Source organism: Panthera pardus, unplaced genomic scaffold, assembly GCF_024362965.1.
Source record: "Panthera pardus isolate Hobbes unplaced genomic scaffold, ASM2436296v1 HiC_scaffold_25, whole genome shotgun sequence".
Lineage (NCBI taxonomy): Eukaryota > Metazoa > Chordata > Mammalia > Carnivora > Felidae > Panthera > Panthera pardus.
This window is the reverse complement of record NW_026526821.1, coordinates 36,023,812-36,048,328: the sequence shown is the minus strand read 5'-3', so window position 1 is coordinate 36,048,328 and position 24,517 is coordinate 36,023,812. Positions and strand designations below refer to the sequence as shown.

The 24,517-nt window shown below is 37.1% G+C and overlaps 2 long non-coding RNA genes across 3 annotated transcripts in view; one reads left to right on the top strand and one right to left on the bottom strand.

Moving 5' to 3' along the window:
- LOC109274713 (uncharacterized) overlaps positions 1–24,517 on the top strand; it is a 171,292-nt gene that overhangs the window by 5,726 nt on the left and 141,049 nt on the right. For both annotated transcript variants that reach the window (XR_002083792.2, XR_008417785.1), the window contains exon 2: positions 15,236–15,353. This is a non-coding gene — a long non-coding RNA (uncharacterized LOC109274713). The remainder of the gene's footprint in view (positions 1–15,235; positions 15,354–24,517) is intronic.
- On the bottom strand, positions 550–14,854 carry LOC109274715 (uncharacterized). The gene is made up of 3 exons (XR_002083794.2): positions 14,724–14,854; positions 1,763–1,823; positions 550–883 (listed from the first exon to the last, which is right to left on the bottom strand). It is a non-coding gene; the product is annotated as an uncharacterized LOC109274715 (long non-coding RNA).

The window sequence follows — 24,517 nt, the reverse complement described above, 5'->3', positions numbered from 1 at the left end:
GTGGCTTGTGTATGACTTTTTTCATTAACAGCTTTAGGGTTCCATTGCTAATGGGATGAGTCTATGGACACTGACCACAAGGTTTGGTTGGGATGAATTCCAAGAAACGGATCTAGGCTGGCAAGATGATTACTTGAAGTAAACAGAAACAACAGAGTTAAAGGAGAAGAGTGCCAAGTATAATCAAGGAAGGAATTTAGAGATCAATACCAAATAAGGAGCATAAATAAGAATTGGGTCAAGATGATGCAGTCAAAATGTACTTGAAAGAGTCAGTCGAGGAAGTCAGAACAGAACAGCAAGGTTGGCCACTGGTTTTGAGGGAACGATAGGAGATTTTAAATAAGAATTTATTAAATAAATAAATAAACAAACAAACAAACAAATAAATAAGAATTTATTCCAGGAGCCAGGAACTCAGGCAGTGAAAATCAGGGTGAGATGGGTTAAGGTGAATAATTCAGGATATGTCTGGGAATGTACAAAGGATATCTGGAACTATTCGATTGCTTTTGGCCATGAAAGACAGCACAATTCTGCTACCTAACACCAGAGCATTTATTCAGTTTAATATCTCAGCAGGTAATGTTAATGATCTCCTGGTCATTTCCAATGGACTTCCCATCTTTCTTAACTTCTGCCTTCACTTGATACTCTGTACTGCTCATTCCATTTCTTAAAGTGCTCTATGAAGTGCCCCCATCTCTGTTTCTCTCCCTTGTTTGTTGACTCTTCATTTTCCATAGCAAATGAGTTGAAGCAGCAGAATTGTGGCGCCCAGCAGATTAAGCTGTACATTTTCCTGAGCTCCACACAAGCCCTCTGGGAGCTCCATTTGTCCATGTAATGTGTCCTGACTCTCCACCATGAAAACTTTTGCACTCTAAGCCAAAGAGAAGAAAATTTAGCAGCTCACATTTGCAAAGGCCTGTACAAATTATAAAGCACTATCACACACAAGGTCTCATTTTATTCTCACAATTCTCTGCAATATATGTACAAGCAATTATTATCTCAATTCTAAATTTTTTAAAATTTTATTTATTTAGAGAGAGCATGCACAAGCGGGGGAGGGGTAGTCAGGGAGGGAGAGAGAGAATCCTAAGCAGGCTCTACACTGTCAGCACAGAGCCTGAGGCAGAGCTTGATCTCATGGTTCGTGAGATCATGACCTGAGCCAAAATCAAGAGTCCAACACTTAACTGCTTAACTGACTGAGCCATTCTATTTTAATTCTAAATTAATACATGAGAATTCTGACTGAGTTTTTCAGACTCCTGTAGTCTTCATGGTAGGAAAATAGGAACCAATGTCCTATTCCTTCCTTCACATGTTATCTTAAAAGAATCTGATTCATGCCCCCCTGAGTTTAAGCATTCTTTATGTATGTAGGACTGCTAATTTTATGTTATCAGTCCCATCTTCTCTCATGAGCTTGAGTCATATTCCTAGCTTCTTACTGAATACTCTCATCTGTAGGATCAAGGTATGTCAAACTGAACATATACATGCATCAGTTGGTTTCCTCCACTCTTCTTCATCTCTTACATTCTTAATTAACAATCTCAGTAGGTGTCCTGCTTACTAAATTAGCACTCAGAAGGATCTTAGTTTCGTTCTCCTTTTATGCCTTTTCTTCATCTTCCCAGCTCTATAGGCTCAGTCATATACCTTTTCTCCTATCTATGCACTCACTTCTTGGTGATTTTATCCAGTTCTAGAACCTTGAGTGGCATTTATGTGTTAATGTCCTCATATTTACGTATTCAACCCTGATTTATCTTTTAAACTTCAGCTTGTCCATCTGACTTCCTACTCAATACCTGAACATAAATATAAAGCAAATATGGATATAAAACCTAGCATGTACCAAGTAGAATTTGAGATTTTTAACTCCAATATGGCTCTCTTCCCCATTTAGTAAATGGCATCTACATTCACCTATTTCTTTAGGATAAAATCTTGTCTTATTTTGCTAATCTCTTTCCCGTGAACATCTCATGTGTGAGAAAATGTTGCTCTATTTTCAATACTTTTTCTAAATTCACCCACTTCTCAACCTCTACAGTTGAAGCCACCATCATCTTTCACTTAGGCTCTTACAGTAGCCTCCTAGTTTGTCTCCTAGCCCTTATTTTTTCATATAGCTATCACAATGACACTGGCAAAAATAAAAAATCTTTCTCAAAAAACGTTTAATGGCTCCTATGACTTTTAGAAGTCCTTCTCCTAACCTACAATATCAGGCTTCTGGCCACCTCTTGAAACTCATTTCCCAACACTCTCCTTATACTTATTTCCATTATAATCACACTGGCCTTCTTGTTGTTCATTGTACAATCAAATGAACTTCCACCTCAGGACCTTTGTATTTGCTATTACCTTTACCTGAAACATTCTTCCCCAGATCTTCTCATGTCTCACCTCCTCAAATGCTACTTTTCCAAAGGAGTCTTCTCTGACAACCCAAATTAGCTAATCATGCTAATCTCCAATTCACTATCATTCTTTATTCTCTTACCCTGAATTATTTTTCTTCATAACACTTTTCTCCTCTTGACATTATATATTTGTTTTTATATATTATGTATAATATATATAAGTCTATATCTCTATCTATCTATCTATCTATCTATCTATCTATCTCTATATAAAGGTAACAGTTTTTAATGACATCAGTGTTTCCTTTGGGTAAAGTATTTTTTGTTTCTAAATAATGTGCAGATATTGCTAATTCTTGACTCATAAAATAGACTATCATTGGGTTTATTGTTATGACCAATGATAATCAAGCTCTCTCATATTACCCCTTTACCCTTTCCCCATCCTCTCAATGCCATGACTTTTTGTTAAATGATGACTCAGTTATTAATATGAATAGGTTAACATTGTTAATCCCACACAATGAGTATGCTTCTTCTTTTGCATAATATCCCACTTTACTTGAAGAAGGTTTTAAGAGCTTCTATAGAGGAAATAAAGATGGTTGCTTACAAAGAAACACGAATTACATCAACACCAGACTTCTCATCAGCAAATCTGGATGATAGGAGGGCAATGGAATAAATCTTGAAGTGTTAGAAGAAAAATAAGTTGCAGTCTATAAATCTCTATTAAGCTAAAATGTTGATAAGGAATTAAGGTCAAAATAAAGTCATTTCCAGAAATACACAGATTCAGGATGCTTACTTCCTGTGCACTCAGTCTGCAAATAAAAACATTTTCTGAGGATTGTACCCCAGAAAAACAACAATACACAAAAAAATACACAAAATGCAGAAGGCTAGGGATTTAGTAAATGTTAGAACTAATGTAGGATTTATTTCTCCTAGGATCAAAACTAGGAAGCAAGTACAGAAATAAAACAGTAAAAATTAGGTAACTTAACAAATAGTGTAATTTAAAAGGTGTATTAGTCTGACAATGACATAGGTCTCTTTGAACAATAATAAAAATAAAAGTGTCCTATAAATGTCAGGAAAAATGAAAGCTTACCATACATTTTTGGTCCAAATATGACACAATTTTGAGCAATTTTTTAAAAAATGTTTATTCATTTTTGAGAGACAGATGGAGTGAGAGCAGGGGAGAGGCAGAGAGAGAGGGAACCGCAGAATTTGAAGTAGGCTCCAGGCTCTGGGCTGTCAGCACAGAGCCTGACATGGGGCTCAAACCCATGAACTGTGAGACCATGACTTGATCCGAAGTCGTATGCTTAACTAACTGAGCCACTCAGGGGCCCCCAGTTTTGAGCAATTTTTGATGGAGCTTAAGGAAAGAGCTTCTGTTTGTCCTTTTTGTTTGATTATTTTCTTTGTGTGAAGATTTGGTGTCATAGGAATATTTAAAGAGTCACTGCTTGGTTCTGCAGTGAATAGTATTTATATGATCATAATGCTATAAATGCTATTTATTGATTTTTAAAGTTTATAATCAAGTGGTAGATCAAGCACAAGAAACTTCACTATGTTTTCCTAACAGAATCTAAATGGTATGAGTCCTAAACTATAAAAGTGGTGATAGAACTGTCAGAATGTGGTAGTTAAAGGAGGGAGCTGAGGAGGGGTTAAGGTGGAGGGGTGTCATTTAATATACAAGCCCCAATTTACTAATTTTCTACGGTAAAGGTTTAAGATAATTACTCTAAAGTTGATAGAAGAAAGAAATAAGGTTTAATCATATTACATGATTATATACAAAGCTATATATAAAATCAATCAACAGAAAACAAAAATTCAATGAAAGTAATAAAGTTTGGGTGTTTGAATAAGAGAGAAAGAGCCATGGCACCTGGGTGGCTCAGTTGGTTAAGCATCTGACTTCAGCTGATGTCATGATCTCAGGGCTCGTGGGTTTGGGTCCTACATCAGGCTTGTGCTGACAGCTCAGAACATGGAGCCTGCTTTGGATTCTGTGTCTCCCTCTCTCTCTGCCCCTCCCCCACTCATGCTCTGTCTCTCTCTCTCTCAAAAATAAATAAACATTTTTTAAAAAATTTTTAAAAAGAGAGAGTCAATTAGATGATGTTCTAATCTTTAAAAAGGAGAGTTAATACATACTATTCAAATTTCATGAATCAAGAATAGAAGTATGTAATTTAAAATTAAAGTTATAAACAACAAGAAGAACTTAAAATTGAAATATTTAAAGATAGTTTCTTTGGGAAAGAATAAAGACAAAGACTCATGATTTTATATTTTTTTAATTTCTCATTTTTTAATGTGAATATATTAACTCTTAAAAAGAATAGAGATAGAGGTGCCTGAGTGTCTCAGTTGGTTGAGCGTTCAACTCTTGATTTCAGCTCAGGTCATGATCCCAGGGTAGTGAGCCCTCTATTGGGTTCCACATGCTGAATGTAGAACCTGCCTCAGATTCTCTCTCTCCCTCTGCTCCTCTTTCCCACTCACACACATGCTCTCTCGCTCTCTCAAATAAAAAAAAAAGTAAAAAAGAATAGAGATAGCAAAATTATGAAATTATTTCAAAATGCTTTTAAAGAGGCACACTTGGTTTGTGTGGGCTGCAGTGTTCTCCTTTAAATGACTATCTTATAATGCCTTGGCAATTCTAAAGTCTTATTTTCTCAGTCTGTTAAAATGCTATCCACTTTTATAGTGGAGAATAAAAACGAATATTGAAATGTGTTTTTAACCCTTTAGCTAAAGGATTAAAATTGAAAAGTGAGATGTGAAAGGTAATATCTGGGCAGAAGTCTGGTTGAGAGTCAACATCTCAATAATATAATTGTGTTTATGGGAGAGCCACTTTTGAATGGTGGAGGTAGGACCTCCAAAATATGTTACTCCATAAAAGCAATAAACTCACTGGCAAAAATTGTCAAAACCAAACAGACTTTTTAGAACCCTGGAAATTAACTAAAGGTATGCAACAATTTGAAGAGCATGTATTAAAACAAAAAAAAGACAAAAAGGCTAGATCTAAGTAAGAACAGCAAATTTTTTATCATTTAACTTTCTCTATTCCCACCCCCCTCTCCTCAGTTCTGTGGTAGCCCTGAAAGCCTAGAAGCCTAGAAGACAATGAAGGTGGGGGACATAATTGATTTGGAGCTCCCCAGAAGCCCCATCCAAAGAGAATTGTCATTACTTTACTTGTTTGAAAGTTTCCTGGAAACTACCACTCTCAGTGCTTGTCTTTGAAATGACTCAGAACTCAGTGTGAACAGTGTTTTCCCCAGGGCATTTGTCAAAAACAGTCAGCAGCAAATGTTTAACATAGCAGCTGCCTGAGGCAGTAATAATAGTTGGGGCAAACAAGATGCTGACAAAGAAACTTAAAAGGAAATGTTTAAAAGTGAGATGAACATAGGGGCTTTGAAAAACTCCAATATATTCCTGGGAATCTAGATATTCATACAGATGTATAGGGCTGTGCACATGCCCTGAAAAGATCTGAGAAGGCCTTAAGCTCTGCATGATCTTGAGATTCTGCAAAAGCAGGAAGTAAAGACTAAGGTAGTCTTGTAAACTGCCTGCGAGAATGTTGAAACACTACCCTAACACACAGAGGTTCTCTGCAAAGACTGTGAGACCTATTGGTTCAAGGCATTTAAGGAAATCTGTCCATTCATTAGCTGACCACTAAGTTAGCTGAACAGAGACTTTGGGCCACACACAATAAAGAATACAGATTTTACTGAAGTGGTTTAGGAAAATCACTAAACTAACAAACAGTGGCTGTAATTAATGCTAGGAGTAGTGGTGGTGACAATCTGATTTCCAGAGTTGTCACATTATACTATTTTAAATGTACAGTTTTTAACTAAGTATTGAAGCATGTAAAGAAATATGGCCCATAAGCAGGAGGAAAATGATCAATAGAGACTTCCCATGAGGACACTTAGATACTGGACTAACTGGGCAAAAAATTAAGTTCGTGATTATCAGTATGTCAAGAACTAAAAGAACTAACTCATGTCTACAGAACTAAAGGAAACTATTAGAAAAATAACTCAACCAAATAGAGAATATCAATAAAGAGATAGATATTATTTTTAAAAAGAACCAAATAGATATTCCAGAGCTTAAAAGTATAATAACTAAAATGAAAAATTCATTAGAGAAGGACAGTAGTAGATTTGAGTTGGCCGAAGAAAGAACTAGCAAATTTAAAGATAGGTCAATTGAGGTACCTGGGTGGCTCAGTTGATTAAGCATCTGACTTTGGCTCAGGTCATGATCTCATGGTTTGTGGGTTCAAGCCTGCATTGGGCTCTGTGCTGATAGCTCAGAGCCTTGAGCCTGCTTCAGGTTCTGTGTCTCCCTCTCTCTCTGCTCCTCCCCCACTCAAGCTCTGTCTCTCTCTCTCAAAAATAAACTTTAACATTTTTTTAAAAATAAATAAATGTAGGTCAATTAAAATTATTCAGTCTGAGAAACAGAAAGTAAAAAGAATTTAAAAAATTAATAGAACCTTGGAGACAAGTGGGACACCATCAAGTGTACCAAATATGCATAAAGGGAGTATAAGAAAGTGAGAAGAGAAAGGGATAGGAAGAATATTTGAAGGAATTATGGCCAAAACATCCCAAATTTGGAAAATTACATTAATCTAAATAATTAAGAAACTTACTGAACTTCAAGTAGGAAAACTCAAGGAGATACAAAGAAAAAAATCTTGAAAACAGATACAGAAGTGATTCATCTCATATAAGCCATCCTGAATAAGATTAACAGCTGATTTTTCATCAGAAACCATGAAGACAATGGTATGATATATTCAAAGTGTTGAAAGAAAAAGACTTCCAAGCAAGAATTTTGTATTAGCAAAACTATCACTCAAAAAAGAAATTAAGACATTCCTAGATAACAAAAACACCTGAGAAATTTGTTGTAGCACAACTACCTTACATGAAGTATTAAGCACTGGGCAACCATTAAGAAAATAACTAGAAAACATAGTAAAAGAAACAAAATGACAGTGAAATTAAAATGGTACACTAGAAAATATCTAACACAAAAGAAGGCAGTTGGAGTAGAGGAAAAAGACATAAGGCATGTAGAAAACAAATAACAATAGGGCAGAAATAAAGCCTACCTCATCAATTGTATTAAATGTAAATGGATAAAACACTTGAATCAAAAGACAGAAGTTGGTTAAATTGTTCAAATATCCAACTATATGCTGGCTATAAGAGACCCAGTTTATAGTCAAAGATACAAATAGATTGAAAGTAAAAAAGACATAAAAAGATATGCAAACAAATATAAGAGAACCGGACTGACCATACTAATAACAGATAAAATAGGTCTTCAGACACAAATTATTACTAGAGACAAAGAAGCATATTTTATAATAATAAAAGTGTCAATTGCTCAAGAAGACATAATAATATATACACCACAGCAAAACCACAAATATACTGAAGGGAAAAATAGATACTTCCAACAATAATAGTTGGAGACTTCAACACTCCGTTTTCAATGTATATAGAAGACCTTAATAGAAGATCAATAACATTCAAAGACTTGAACAACACTAAAACACACTAGACCTAACAGACATCTATATAACATTCCACCCAACAACAGAATACACAATTTTCTTAAATGCATATCGCCTTCTCTTCTGTGCTCATATGTCCAAATCTCTCCCTTTCATAAGGATACATGAAGCCTGATTTCATTTAAGCCTTACCCCAGAAAACCTAGGATAATCTCATCTCAAGCTCCCTAACTTAATCACATCTGCAAGACACTTTTTCTAAATGAAATAATGTTTATAGGTTCCAGAAATTAGAACCTGGTATCATTGGGAGACATCATTCAGCCTACTAGAGGGAGCTTTTTATTTTTATTATTTTATTTTATTTTTTTAAATTTTCTTTTAATGTTTATTTATTTTTGAGACAGAGAGAGACAGAGCATGAATGGGGGAGGGGCAGAGAGAGAAGGAGACACAGAATCGGAAGCAGGCTCCAGGCTCTGAGCCATCAGCCCAGAGCCTGACGCAGGACTTGAACTCACGAACCGTGAGATGGTGACCTGAGCTGAAGTCGGACGCCCAACCGACTGAGCCACCCAGGCGCCCCTAGAGGGAGCTTTTTAAAAACACTCATGCTTGTGTACCATTTCCAGAAATTCTAATTTAATTAGGTTGAAGTAGCCCTGGACATTGATAATGTTTTTAAAGCCTCCCAAATGTATCCAGTATTTCAAACTATTGCTGTGGGTAAGCCATTGATAAATTGGTGAATAGGAGTTACCTTGTTTATTTTCTTTTTGTTTCATTCTATTCACTCAATCTTTTAATTAAATCCCTTTTTCCTTTTAAGACCTTAGCAGAGCTAACCTGCTGCCTTGGTAGTTTCTATTAAAAATGGATCACCATTTATTAACTGATTAATATTAAATTCGTGTTAAATTAATTCATGTTCACCAAGCTAAAAAATACTAAAGTAATTTTAAAAAGAACTAAGGTAGGGTTTCAGACACATTGCCTGGTGGTTATAGAAATCTTGTGGGGAAAGAGAGGATATTTCTGGCATGGGAGAGCTGCAGTATACTATGGAAATCATTCTAGACTGGGATCAAGATTTATTTTTATTTCTTTAACAAACATATATCAAATGTTATATATTGCTGGCATAGTTTAAACACTTTACAGATTTAATTCCCTACAATATCATGAAGTTTGTACTACTATAATGTCCATTGGACAAATGAATACACCAAGACACGGAACAGTTAAGTATCTTCCCAAGGACCCTGTAATAAGTGCCTAGGCAGCCCAGCACCAGAACAACCATGTGCAAACACTAACCCCTGTTCTTTTGTACCTTCTCAGCAATACTATATCTTCCCATTTCTGCTCTGCTGTATCTGTGCTATGTGGTTTTTGAAAACCGGTTTACCTCTCTGGGCTTGTTTTCTCATTTTTAAAATAGAATATGTTTCTACTTGGAGGTTGATATCATTTTACACAAACGGTCCAACCAGTTGCTTTCTGACTGATAGAAACATTCTTTTATTTTTCTGACTCCCACCCCCTGCTGTTTCTATTAATTTGCATGCTAAGCTGTCACAGTCTGAGTCAAGGACTGAAAAACATGAGTATCATAGAAAGTCCAGGTTGGAGTAAATCTCTGAAATAGCCCGGTCTGTTCATTTCACAGGTAAAAAAATACTGAGACAGAGGAAGATAGGACCAGTCTTCTAACTCCCAGACAGTAACTTTTGCCACTTGAGTACATGAATTACTGGGGATTTGTTAAGATGAAAATTATGATTCAGCAGATCCATGGTGGTGCCTGAAATTCTGCATCTCTAACAAGCTCCTAGATGATGCTGATGCTCCTGGTCCACATTTTGAATAATGAGGTTTTGATAGAACCCAAAACTTCAGGTCTATGTTATACTTGGGAAAAATAATGTCCACCCAAATCTCTGGGGGTCATGACCAATATTATCTTATGAAACTCCATTTGGCTTGTGACCATAGAAACAAGTACAATTACAAACAATTTTGAAATTTGGAGTTTGGAAAATGACCATGTCATGAGTGATGAGGAACAGAAGAGAGAGTGGAAGCTGAGAGCTGAGTGAGGACTTGTGTGGGGTCAGCAAGCTTAGAACATGGGGTGGCTTTGTATATCAGGAATATGTTTCTCGCAAGTTATAGAAATCCAAATTTCAATAACTTAGGCAAAAAAGGCAACGTATTGACACAATTAAAACCTCTAGCGTTAGGTCTGGCTTCAAGCAAAGCTAGATTCAGGTGCTCAAACAATGTCATCAAAAATTAATCTCTTAACATCTGTGTGTTGACTTCATTTTCAGATAGACTCCACTAGCTGTGCTCAATAGCAGAAAAGAGCATGCTGCTTTTCTAATAGTTCCAACAAATATCCCTGACTATTCTTTTCATTGGCTAGTCCTGGGTTATGTGCTTCTTCCAGAACCAGTCACTGTGACTGGAAGGGTGTTGTGCTCTAATTCGGTACCCTGGGTCACATGTCCATTCCCATGATAAATCCCATCCAAAAGACATGGACTGGGAGTTGAGGAGGAGAATGGTCTCTGAGTGAGGTCAACAGGAAGGGGAATGGATGCTAAGTAAGCAAAAATAATAGATGTTCATTCTAGAGAGTGGGGCCAGTTGAGCAACTGAAGGTATTAAAAGCTTGGCTGGGACGTCAGAGGCTCAGCAAGGTGCTGGGACTTGAAGGGTTAATTCACCTACTAGTGAAAATCTGGCTACAGATGCTATTTCAATGATATGAGTCTATTTTGATTCTTCCTAAAAAAAGTGCTTCTGAGATTCTGACTCAGGAGGTCTAGGGTGGAGTCCCAAGAGTCCACACTTCTAACAAACTCCCAAGTGATGCTGATGCTGCTGGTTCATGGACCACATTTTGGTGTGGCACTGTGTTGAAGCATCAACTCCAATCATCTCTAGCTGTGGTGTATTCCCAAGCTTGATTGCCCTTCCCTTGAAATCCTTCCCTTCTAGTCCCTTCTAGGGGTTAGAAGCTTTTTATATGCCCGTACTAGGCTCTGTCCTGCTGTCAGTCATCTCTCTCAGGGACTAAATGGAGATTGAGGCATCCTTTCTGTCAGAATCATTGGCTTCATCATTTCCCTACTCCAGGTCTGTACAGGTTTAAGGCATTGGACCAAAGGAGGTCCCTGGCTTAGGGTCCAAGGAAGGTTAGTTTGCTGGCTCATGGTCAGCATTTCATTTAATGAAGAAGTCAGAGATTACTCCATTTCCTGCTGCTCACTTATTGTTCTTTGGTCATAGACTAGAGAGACTTGCCAAACCCCAAATGACTGCAGTTGCATGAGTGGACCCTGCTGAGGCAATTCAGATGAGCAGAACTTCCCAGTTGATCCACAGGTTGACAAGCATACCAAACGGCTGTTTATGAGCCCCTGAATTTGAGGAATTTTGCAAGACTGCATTATTGTGGCATTAGATTACTAAAAGGCTATCTATGTGAACTTGGGCAAATTTCTAACTCTCTATAAGCCTCTTCCTTTGTAAAAGGGGGAAAAACTTACAGAGAATTATGTGAATATTAAATAAGGAATGTGAAAAACTTTAAAACAATTTTTTAATTTATTATGAGAGAGAGAAAGAGAGAGAGAGAGAACCCAGCACAGAACCCCACACAGGGCTTCATCCCATGAACTGTGAGATCATTACCTGAGCTGAAATCAAGAGTTGAATGCTTAACTGACTGAGCTACCCAGGTGCCCCAGGAATGTGAAAAACTTAACACAGTATTCCAGTAAGCGGCAGAATTAGAACTACGTTTGCCCTTCTAAAGCTGGTATTCAAAAAGCCTTATAGAGAAAGAAACTTTCTGGTAGAATAAAGAAGAGATAATGTGAGAGTCCAAAGAGAGAAAGAAACAGTGATCTCTGCTTGGTGTCATCCACTTTCCAATGTCCTTTACTGTATTTTATAGCATTCTATCTTTCCGACCAACATATATGCTAAGTTTTTTTATTCTCTTTTTATAGACAAAGAAATCATGACTCAGAAAAGTTAGCTGACTTTTGTTAGTCAGACAGCTAATAGTGGAGGCACTGTGCTAAAAACATTAGGTTTTTCCCATTCTAATGACCTTGCCCTTTTCCACTCTGAAAATCCAATTCAAACCTTAATCACATTACAGTTTTCATTAAAATATTGTATAAAGGGCTTCCACTACAGAGTAAGAAAACTGATGTCATAGCCAAATCTTTCAAATTTTATTTTTGCTTTTCCATTTGACTTAACAGATTTTTCTTCTTTCTTTCTAGAATCAATCTTTCTCCTTCTCTCCCTAAATTCCTCTCTCTCTCCATGTCTTCATCTCTGTCTCTGTGTCTCTTTCTCTCTCCTTGCTGCCTTCAGATCCCTATAGTTAACATCAAGTAGAAAACAAATGACTCAGCAAGCTGGATGTTAATCTTAATGGTTTATTTTTTCTTAAAGGGGAAAAAAAAGATCTTAGCAGCATATCTAGAAAGAAGGGAATGAAAATTTTAAGCCTCTTGTAGGAAAAGCATCATAGATATACATAGCCTATATAGCATTTTTTAGTTCAACCATGCAAAAAAAAAGAGGCCCCAACTCACAGCAGAGCTTAAATAAATCTCTACATACCATTTATGCTCACATGAACAAGCTATTTTTTCTTCCTATGTTTAATGCCTATAGGAAATCCAGGCTAGTACTGACTTTGTCAAATTTGATCCCTTGCCTCTGTCTAACTCTTGATCTGCATATATATGGCTTTTTAATTTTTATTCACAAAAACAAAGGGCTCAGAACTCATTGTTTCCATTTCGAGCCATATGACCTGAATTTGGATGATATTGGTCACAACAGGCTAGATTGTACTTCAGTAACACCTTCATATTCATAATGGCTTAATATAATAAAAGTTGGTTCTTTTACTTGCTGTTTGTCTGATACAAATTAGCAGGGCCTTTCTTCATCATAATCAGTAATGGATTTCCATGAATGGAAACTCCCGTGTGGGCTTCCATGATTGTCATCATGAAGAGAAAGGAGGAATCGGCCAAGCACAGGAACTTAAATGCTAACACTGGAAGAGACATACATCACTCCTGCTCATGTTTAACCACGCAAACAAGTTATCTGGCCTCTCTTACTTTAGGGAGTGGTGAAGTGGATCTCCCATATTCCTGGAGAAATAGAGCTGAAATTTTTATGAACATCTCTAATAACTAGCCCAGATGGCCTCTCTGATGATTAGGTAGGATTCTTGCCTCTCCTGGACCAATGACAAAATAGGTTCCTGGCCAATTTACTTTTCTTTTGGGTAAATTAACTTCTCTTGGGGAAAAAAAATGATGCCATATCTTATTATACAGCTTAGAGGTTAACATGTATGAGGAGTACAAATGTTTCAGTGCTTTGAATATTTTAAAATAGAATTTTATTTTTCAAATGATACGTGTTTGGAGATAATACCCAAAAGGTAGGCAAGGTTCCTTTTCAGTTCATTCTTGCTTCTACTGTTATCTGAAAAGGGTCTCACATTGCTTGTTCTCTCTCTCTCTCTGTCTCTCTTTTTGGAACATGTCAGGAGATATTAGATCTGTTGTTTTATTTAACCTCTAATCTATAATGATGGCTGAGTTCCAGGCAGTTAAAACTTCATTCATATTAGAGATGAGAAATTTAGCTTTCCAAGGTGGACTGACCCTTCAAATATGTAAATTTATTTTAAGAAACTGCATGTATGTATCTAAATTTTAGCAAAACACAGGTCCTCTTTTGATATCCTAAAAAGAGTTTATCATATCTTCTACCATATAGGCTTGAGATAACTTGATCCAGAAAACTGGACACACTATATGGAAGCAGTTTCTAGAACAGTTCTGTCCAGTAGAATTTTCTGTGATGCCAGAAAATATTCTATAGCTGCATTGTTCAGTTGGGGTAGCCACTAGCCACATGTAGCTATTTAACACTTGATACGTGGTTAATGTGACTGAGGAACTGCATTTTGAATTTTGTTTAATTTTAATTAATTTAAATTTGAATGTTAATAGCCACATGTGGCTAGTGACTGCTGTATTGAGTAGTACATTTCTAGAAGTTGGGCTTTCAACAAATGTTTATTATTGTTGAATTTTAAAAAAACATGAAAATGCATCCTTAACTTGAAACAAAAGAAACTTGTGTGTGCATCTCTGGTCTGTATGCTGAAAACCTGAGACTGCCACAGGGATAGTTTCTAATTCTGGGATATGGGCATCTCGAGATTCTATCAACCTGCAGAATCATTTCTTTGGGAGTGGACTCGGGGTTAGGCCATCCTGGGTGTCAGTGTTGGACCATGGGATGGGTGGAGGGAATGTCAGCGATTGTTCTAGAGCAGAACTATAATGCCAGTCATTGTGGTGGCCTTAATATCTTCTCCTGTTAAGGCCATGGGCTCAGTCCGCTTGTGCTGAAAAAGATCTGAGCTTCACAAACACACAATCATCTCTTTACCTACTCTCACTACCATCCTTCTGCCACACCAGTGGGGTTCAAAGTTGATAGTTTTACCTCATTCACCTCCATTTAATAAACCTTCCCCATCATTCTGTGAAATGATAAATGCTGTTTCTTAAAACTTTTCTAAAGCATTAAACAAACATAATTTTACCATTATCCTCCCCCCATACAGACACAAAAATCAAACCATATAGATCATGCCTCCTCAATATAGATATTTGGGAATGAGCACTGACCACCAACATCAAGACAAAGCAGTTGGGAATATATCCTCTTTTCTGATTTGTTCAGGATCTCCAATCCTTAGTAGATGCCATCCACTGTGCTGAGCGCTGAGGGTATAGAGGGGAATTACACAAGGTCCCTCTTTCAGGGAGCTCCCAGCAACTAGTAAGACATAGACATGTAAAGAGTTAATTCATGATAAAACATAGTGGTAGTATGAGGTACTAGGGAACACAGGATAAGCAGTGACACAATAGGAATATTCAAAGTAAGATTATTATTTCCCTTAGTTACTTGGAATTCAAAGAAAGAAATATATCCAAAAATGTTTATGGCTGACACTGGCTCAGTATTATTCAATCCTGTTCCTTCTTTATAGTCTCACAGATTACATTATCCAACCTCACTTTTATTTCGTCTGGGGCCATGCATTCTGGCCACAAGATTCTGGACAATGCATCTTCCAAGACTGACATGTCTGCTATAAAACCTCCTGTTTTATTATTCATGTTCTCTCTTATAGAAACCATGGAAGCCAAATGCAGGGGACACTAGCACCATAAAATGAATGAAGCTGAGTGCTTGAAACACTGCTAGGAGGAGACACCAGGAACACCTCATGAATCTAATTGGAGCATTATGTAAGAAATAAGCTTTTATGGTGTTAAGCCACTATAATTTCGGGGATTTTTTGTTATAATATCAATTGTCCTTACCAATACATTGTCCATTTGGCTTTAACTTGGATATCAGATATAATCACAGAATTTTAGAACCTAGAAAGCTCTCAGTCTATTTAATCTCTTTATTTCACAGAAGAAGAAATGAAGCAACTTGCCCAAGTTCATACAGCCAGTTTTGGGATATAGCAAGACTAGTATCCAATTCTCAGGCAAAAGCTGGTTCCCCAAGGCCAAACTTGCCTCTATTAGTCTATACGTACTGTTCAGCATTTTTGTATGACTGCATGAAACGTAAACAGATGGAATTTTATGGAAAATGAAAGTCGTCTCTATGAGGAAAGGAACATAGAGATTTGTCAAAAGGGATGTATTTTGATATTTGCATAAAGTGCTGAATTTAAAAACATGGCTAGATTTATTTATCAGGACAATTTTAGGTTTATCATCAGAAAAGTGCCTTATGATTTCATTTTTTGTTTGTTTGTTTGTTTCACTATGCCTGGTATTTGAATTTATCCATTGCCAAGAGGTGAGAGGTTGAAATTCTTTGAGTACAACATATGGGTTCATCAATTTCTGAGAAAAATAGGCTGTAACCCTGCTGACCTTCAATGTCATGAGATTGAACTCTGAGTTTCCTAGCCCATGGACTAAATCTATAGCACCTATAATTTCTAGGATAAAATGGGACAAAATAACACAGGATAATTGAATTGCTGTGACAGATGCTGTTGCTTACATGATCAATTTCTTTTCTCCCCTTCTATCACAGATACCAAATCTTGATACATTTGTGTGGCAACAAGCCTAGTCCAGGTGATGAATGGTGATGAATGCAGACCAGACGTGGCAGTTGTGGTCTCCTCAGCAAATGATTTGTCTAGAAGTAGGAGTAGAACCAAATTATGGCCAATGAAATATAACTAAAAATTTGCTGCAGGCTTTTGGGAAATATTTTGCTCTTTGCTAAGAAGGAGGTGCTAAGGAAAAACCATTATTTTATGACCCTTTCTTCCTACATCTGGATTTATTTCCATGAGGACATGACTCTGGGAGCTGCAACCACAGTCCAAGGGTGGGAAACAACCAGTTGTGAGTTGGGGCATGTTGTTTTTCATATCTCTTTACAACACTCCCTCCCAACAAGTGCACACTTGCTTGGTAATCAAGTCACTGGATTGAGGGATTAAGGATTAGGCCTTGTAAATGTTCCCAGTAGGTTAATTTTGTTCCAGTCCCCTACTGTATTTTTTTTTTAAACAAATTAGCCTCGCTATCATGTTTCTATCCCTTTATCTGCTCTGAAAAATAATTATACAGATAATATTTATCCTCAAGTTTCTCATTTACAAAATTGGGGTAATAAAAATCTATCTGACATTGTTATTGAAGGGATTGTATTAAATTCATTTATTCAACTAGTATTTCCTGAGTGCCTAGTGTGGGAGAGAAATTGTGGTAAGCATTGATGATATTAAATGAACAAAGTAACCACAGTCTCCTGCCCTCATGCAACTTCTGATCTGGTAGAAAAGACAGGCAAAAAAATAAGAAAAGAAAAGAGAAAAAAGAAAAAAGAAAGGAATTGTTAAGTAAATATACAAAGAATAAGAAATTGTAACAATTTCAATGAGTTGGACAGGATGGGCTGATGGAGGAAAATGAGTGGAGCAGGAATACCACTTGAGAGTGTCCACAGAAGACCTCCAAGAGGTGGTGAGATTTAACCTGAGAAGGATGTAATAGATCCTACCAGATTAAGAACAAAAAGCAAGGGAAGAGGTTTGTAGCAGACAGAACAGCAAGAATGGCAGTCTTGAGATGTGAGGGATTTGGTTGTTCAGGAAGAAGCAAGAAGGCCAATGGACTGGGATATGGTGAGTTAAAGGGAGAGGGGCAGGAGGTGAGATTGGAGAGAATGACAGGGGCTTGGTCATGTAGGATTTTACAGGCCATGATAAGAAATTTGGATTTGATTTTAATCGTGATGGGAAGTCTTTGAAGAGTTTTAAGCAGGTTAGTGACATGATCTTGTAGAATTTTTAAAGCCAAAATTAACTTTTGTGTGAAAAGGGGTTGGAGAAGTTTAGCAGTAGAGTGGGGAAGATCAGATAGGAGCTTACTGTATCGCTATAAGCAAGAGACAGAAGAGGCTTAGACAGGGAGAAGTGATGTTAGAGGTGCTGGAAAGAAGTGTAGATTCAAGACAAATTTAGAAAGGAGAGTCAACAAGATTTGCTGATGTATTGAGTGTGAGAGGTAAGGGAAAGGAAGAATTAAAGATAGCTTTCAGATTTTGTGTTTGAATATCTGGATATATAGTGGAGCTACTTTCCAAGAGGAAAAGATTGAAAAAGGGAGGTTTTGTATGTGGGGGTAAAAATCAACAGTATAGTGTAGATTTTTTTTTTAAGATGGCTGTGGACCATTTATATGGAGATGCCAGGCTGGTAGTTGAATGTATGTCTATATATAAGTCTAAACTGATATATCAGCTAATGCTGTGTAACAAACCACTCCAAAAGTCAGCAGCTTAAACAATAACTATTTCTTCAGGTTGGCAACTTACCCTGGGTTAAGCTGGGAGTCTTATTTGGTCTCACTTGGGTTCCCTAATGGATTGGTGGTCAGCTGCAAGTTGGCTAGGTGGTTTGCTTCTAGGGGTTGGTTGATTGTCAGTTGGTGTAATGATCTCCATGGTTTTTCATTCTTTAATGGGCTGCCTTGGGCTTACTCATATAATAGAGAGAAGGTTCCAAGAGTAAGAAAAGCCTTAGGGGCACCTGGCTGGCTCAGTCGGTTAAGCATCCAACTTCAGTTCAGGTCATGATCTCACCATTCGTGGGTTCAAGCCCTGCATTGGGCTCTGTGCTGGAGCCTGCTTGGATTCTGTGTCTCCCTCTCTCTCTGTTCCTCCATCACTCACGTTCTGTTTCTCTGTCTCTCTCTCAAACATATATAAAGAATAAAAAAAAAAAAGAAGAGACTTAAACTCACAATTGGTATACCATCACTTCCCCAGTATTCTATTTACCAAGGAGAGATACAAGGCCAGCCCAATTCAGTGGGTGGAAAAAAAGACTCTACCTCATGATGGGAGCAGTTGCAAAGTCACATTGCAAAGGGGTAGGGCTTCCAAGAGGCTATTAACTGGGCCATCACTGCCATTAATTGACTATATTATAGGTTATAATTTGAGAGTCTTCAGCACATAGATATTAGTTAAAAACGTGAAAACAGTTGAGTTCAGAGTGAAAGAATAGATGAAGAAGAGTCTCAAGAAATTCCATTTGGCCGATGAGGTTGGGGCCAGCAAAAAGACTCAGAAGGTCAGTGATCTAGAAGGTGAAGTAGGAAATAGAAGCATATAAAGAAGAAATTGGTTTGTATTAATGTTTAATAAACTGAGTCTGAATATAGCTCATGTTCATTTATTGAAGGTGTCCTCAGTTCAGGGCATTTAGCTAGCTCTGTGGTAGAAAAAATGAGGTATAAACTATGGTCCCACTGTAGAAACCATGTTGAATGTATAATTTAGTTGGAGGGAATAGCCTCATGCTTACATAAAGTTAATAACAATGTAGGACAATTATACAGGAGTTTCTCAAGAACCCACCACTGAGAATTCCTTTAGCAAGGTAAAAGTCTATCCTTTGGCTGGTTACATGGATGTTTTTAGTTTGTGAAAAGTTCCTCAAATCATACACTTATTATTTGTGTAATCTTCCATGTATAAGTTATACTGCAATAAAAAGTTTTTTTAAGCTACCTCAACCCTCTTGAACCTGATAGCTATTTAGTTTGACTAAACATACTAAATGTCTTTTCATAGGAACTCACTTTTGTTACATTTATTTACGTATATGTGATATATTCATGTATATTTCAGAAACAAAATTTAGAAAAAGAGGCTTGAGGATAAAGAAAATAAATATTTTCTCCTTATATGTAATTCAATCACAATGGATTTTAAAAACTTTCATCTGAATAATGCTGCAAAAAAAATATTTTGTCTTTTACCCTGGCTTAAAAGAACGCCCAAATGTAAAAGTAAGTTAGTTCTCTGTTTCAACATGCATTGTACTTTTAATACAAGAGCAAAACAAATACAAATAGAGGAGAAAATATTTTTTGTTATGAATTTATGGTAACAAAAAGAAGCCTCTTCTGAATAAGACAACTGAAGAAAAAACTTAAGAGCAGTTAGAAAGAAAAGACTGCAGGGAAAAAAAAAAAAAAAGGCCAAATCAGACAGGGGCTTGCTGGGAAAACTGGAATGGGGACAAATTGGCTGGGGCAAAAAGAGAAAGTAGTTTTTATAAAATTGCCTGTAGAAATCATCATACTATCTAGAGTTGGTTTGAATGATTTAAGGATGCTACGGAGGAAGGATGGCAAGACAGCCCAAATCCTCAGAATACTTGCATCATGTTCCATGATCAAAAGATGAAATGATCTCTTATAATTAGTGCAACTAAAAACTTACGATTAGCTACATATCCATAGTCTGTGAGCATGGTCAGTGACTAAACTCTAATTTTGTTGGCTGAATTGCAAAGCACTTAGAGATGATGAGATATAAGGACCCTTAATTCATGAGGAAACGGAGACCTACAGAGACTAAATAATTTGCCAAAGACTAACTGAAGAGCTAATAACACAGAGGTAAAGGGCTACTCAGAATTAACCACCTCAAAGTCTAAACAGATAGGCTTGCTGAGTTCTTGTAGGTAGGTAAACCATGCAAAAAAAAAAACTGACTTTGTGGAAAGATGCCATTGGTGTGGACTTTTTTTCATATTGGGCAAGGCCTGTGACCAGAAGCAGTGGAAATGCCAAAGGAAGTACTTTACAAGGGGTACCAATTTCTGTAAGAGTCAGTGTGGCAGTTAAAAAATAATGGCCACAAATTCTTTGACACTCCTTTCACTGATTGCTTAATGGTCCATGTTACCTTGGATCTAGGTTGGCTTGTGATTGTCACCTGAACAACAAATTGGGAAGCAAGAATAAAAGCCAAGACACCTGCTCAAAGGCTCTTGCTGCCATACGGAATGATGGCAGCTTGGACTAAAGGGGAATGATTTTAGAGATGGAAAAAAGTAAAGAACTTCTAAATACATTTTGGAAGTAGAATTAACTAGATTTGATGACAGAATGGATATTGGAGGGTATGGCTTAAGCAATTAAATAGTGCTAATTTCCCTAGGTGAGAAAAAAACTACATATAGAACCCAAAAGTTCTATTTTTGCCATGTTCCATTTGGGATGACCATGAGATTTTTTTTCTATTGGTGGTTGTATACCAAGTGGGCAATTGGATCTATAAGCCTGGGGCCAGGGGAGAGATCAGAGCTAGATATAGAATTTCTTTTATTACACAAAAATGAGGGTTTTTTTTAACTTGAATTATTCTTTTGACACAGCTATGTTGATCTTTCCCCAAACTTATGAATCTCAATATCCTCCTCCATGCTTTTGCACACAGCACTGGGGTCATCTTCCTCCATATTTGTTTTTGTACCTATAAAGATTTTCTTTAGTCCTTTTCTTTTGTGAAGTAAAGCAAAGCCTAACCAGATTTCTGGGTTTTTAGCCATGGCATTAAAAAAACATCAAGCAAGATCTGTAGTGTAAATGGTTCCATGCCATACATTTGTAGTTTCACAGCACTCTCTGGAAGTTCAAAAGAAAGCCTGGAGACTCAAAGTCTGAGAAAAAGGTGGTGCTCCTCATCAGTTTTGCCTATAAATTCTGTAACCCAATGCAGCAGATTACATCAATTTTTCAGTCTATAAAAGCCTCAAGTGATGGCTGCTCTTCCAGGTCTAATAACTCCCCATGGGACTATAGTGCTGGTTGTTCCCCTGCTCCAAAATCCACTCTGTCCTTCTCTCAGAATTACCTTTGTTTTCCCACTAGGTCATTTCTATTTCCTCAAGCTTGTTAGCCTGACCCCATTAAGTCATAGCTTTAGAAAGAAACACCTGTTTAACTCCTTTCCTCAGAAATAATTTCCACCATTTCTGCAATCTTTGTAATTTATCCTTGTCAGAGAAGATCAAAATACTAAAAAGAGTAGAAAAGGATGCTTTCCTCCAAGACATCACATGTCTATGTCTATGGATTCCCACCCTTAGGAACCTAACTGGGGAATGCCACATTCATAACATAATGAGATAGGTTCTATACAATAAGTCAGGAAAAGGGCAGTGAGTCAGTGGCAATAATTTTGCCCCTTTAGAAGACTAGAGCCATATTATCACCAGAGGGAAAAGCATCATTTCTCACAAATGGTTAAGATCACAGACTCTGGGGGCTGACAAATGTGAGTGTATAATCCCAGTCTGACTCTTGAGTGACTGTCTGACGTTGAGTACAACCATTTAATATTCCTATAAAATGTTCCACTCATCAAGATTGTTGCACTTCTAGTTCGTATTTACCCTTCAAATCTTAACTCAAATGTCCCTCCTCTTGGAAGCCTCCTCTGCCTGCTTTCTCATTTAAGGAAACTACCCCAATCTCTTGGCCTCATTCATTACTGAATATATGTTTTTCCTTGTACTCAAGAGAATTATTTGTAATTATATTATTTACAGTGTTTGTTTATATGCTCATTTATGATTCAGTCGCTCCATTGTCCCTAGCTCAGAATAGATGCTCAATTAATGAAATATCTGACCAAGGCCAAGATCACCAGCCACTCTGGTAGGAAAACTCAATCTAATTATTTGCTGTCCTCTGCCACGCACTATCCAATAGAAATATAATGCAAGTCATTTATGCAGTTTTAAATTTTTTTCTTAAACTCTTTTTAAAAATTAAAAAAAAATCTTTTTTTCGTTTTTGAGAGACAGACAGAGTGTGAGTGGGGGAGGAAGAGAGAGAGAATCCAAAGTAGGCTCCAGACTCCAAGCTGTCAGCACAGAGCCCATTGCAGGGCTTGAACTCACAAACTGTGAGATCATCAACTGAGCTGAAGTCAGACACTTAACCGAATGAGCCACCCAGGTGCCCCTAAACTCTTTTTTAAGTTTATTTATTTTTGAGAGAGAGCAAGCACAAGTGGGGGAGGGCCAGAGAGAGAGAGAGGGAGACACAGAAGCTGAAGCAGGCTCCCGGCTATGAGATGTCAACACAGAGCCTGACGCGGGGCTTGAACTCAGGAACCGTGAGAACATGACCTGAGTCAAAGTCGAATGCTTAACTGACTGAGTCACCCACGTGCCCCAGTTTTAAATTTTCTAGTCACTACATTAAAGAAGTAAAAAGAAACAGATAAAAAAATTATAATGTATTCTGTTTACCCAACATATCCAAATATCATTTAAACTTGTAATCAATATAAATATAAAAATTACTAATGTAAAAATTATTAATGAAATAGTTTACATTCTCTCTTTTTTTGTAGTAAGTCTTTAAAATATGCTAAGTATTTGACACAGCATATCTTAATTCAAGTGTTAAATTCTCACAGGAAATCCTTGATGTGTATTTCAATTTCATACTTTGTGGTCGACAAAGGAATTCACATGCCCAAGTTGTTCCAAATATGCATAACCATTTTCCAATACTTGAATCAAGTATCAGATCTTAAATGTAAGCTTAAATAAATTAAAATGAAATAAAATAAAGAATTCAGTTTCTAATTATAGTAGACACATTTCAAGTGCTTAATAGCCACAAATGGCTAGTGGTTACCATATTATAGCTCTAGACCGTTTGCCAAATTTATCTTGTAGAAAAGTATCCTTACTAATCAATTAGATTATATTATTCCAAAAGGAAGAAGAGAAAGGAACTTAAACATATTAAGTGGAGGTGTTTGTCAGGAATTTTGGCAAGTATTTCCCAAATAACCTTTCTAATAAGCTTATGAGGCTGATTTCATTGTCCCTATTTTATATATTAGGAAAATGAAAGCTGAGAGAGAGAACTTGCTGTAAGTGCAAGGCATCTTTCTCTCCGGTGCCTTCCAAATGATAAGAGTATGCAAAGGCGTTCTCACCCTCAGCTTTCTGTCCTCTTCCCCGTGTCTTTCTGTGCACTCCACCAAACATTCAAGAGCACTCTCAGCCTGTTTTGCTCAGTACAAAACAGGCTTTCTTTTTCCCGCTCCTTGTAGAGCCTGGGGAAGACTGGTCACAGGTGAGGCTCTATGCCCAAGGAATAGACTCAACTTCCCCCCTCCCCTGTTGAAGGGTAATTAAAGGTAGTATTCCTCCTTGAAGGTAAGGAAAAAGCTACCAACTTCATAGCCACAAACTCTCTAGAGAATAATTGAGATCATTGCCCACTGTTCTATGGGAAAGACTTTGGGCTGGGATGACCTCTGGGGTTGTGGAAACCAAGTGGACTGCGATGATTTTCAATCTTCTGCCTTCTTTAACTTGGACAATGTTCCTTCTATCCTCCTTTGGAAAAAAAAAAAAAAGCAAACTGTATATTTAAAATGAGTTTGAGGTGCCCAAACATCATCCGTGTTTATGTACTCAGTTTCTCAATAAGGTTCAGGGGGAAATTTTTTGATGACTTTATATGTCTGAGATTACTATTTGCTCCTCCATATCCCTTTGCCTTTCATACTTAGTGATAAAACACCTTATTTTTAGCTGGGCACAGATCCTTCCCTAGAGAACAAACACTATATTTCTCAGCTTTCCTTGCAGCTAGCCATGGTCATGAGACTACATTTTGGCCAATGCAGTATAAAAGGAAGTGTTGTGTGAAGTTTCCTTAAAGAAATAGTCTCAACCCTTCTTCACTGCCTTCCTCCAACTGTGCAGGCTGGAATGCAAAGTTAATGGCTAGAATTTTAGGAGCTATGTTGGACCATGAGGTGGAGGCCATGTTAAAAGGATAATAGATCAACAAGAAAAAGGAACTTGGGTCTTCGGCATCACAGAGTGCCAAATCTGCCCCAGACATCTAAATCTATATTCGTCTTATGTGAGGGGGATACAACTTTTATCTTCCTTAAGGCACTGTTGTTTTACATTTTCTGTCACACGTATCTACATCCAAATCCAATGCAAATTGACATATGCTTTTCAAGTAGAAGGTTCTGGTAGAAGTGGGACTTCTGTAACTGAAATGGTCCATTAATAACACTAAAAATG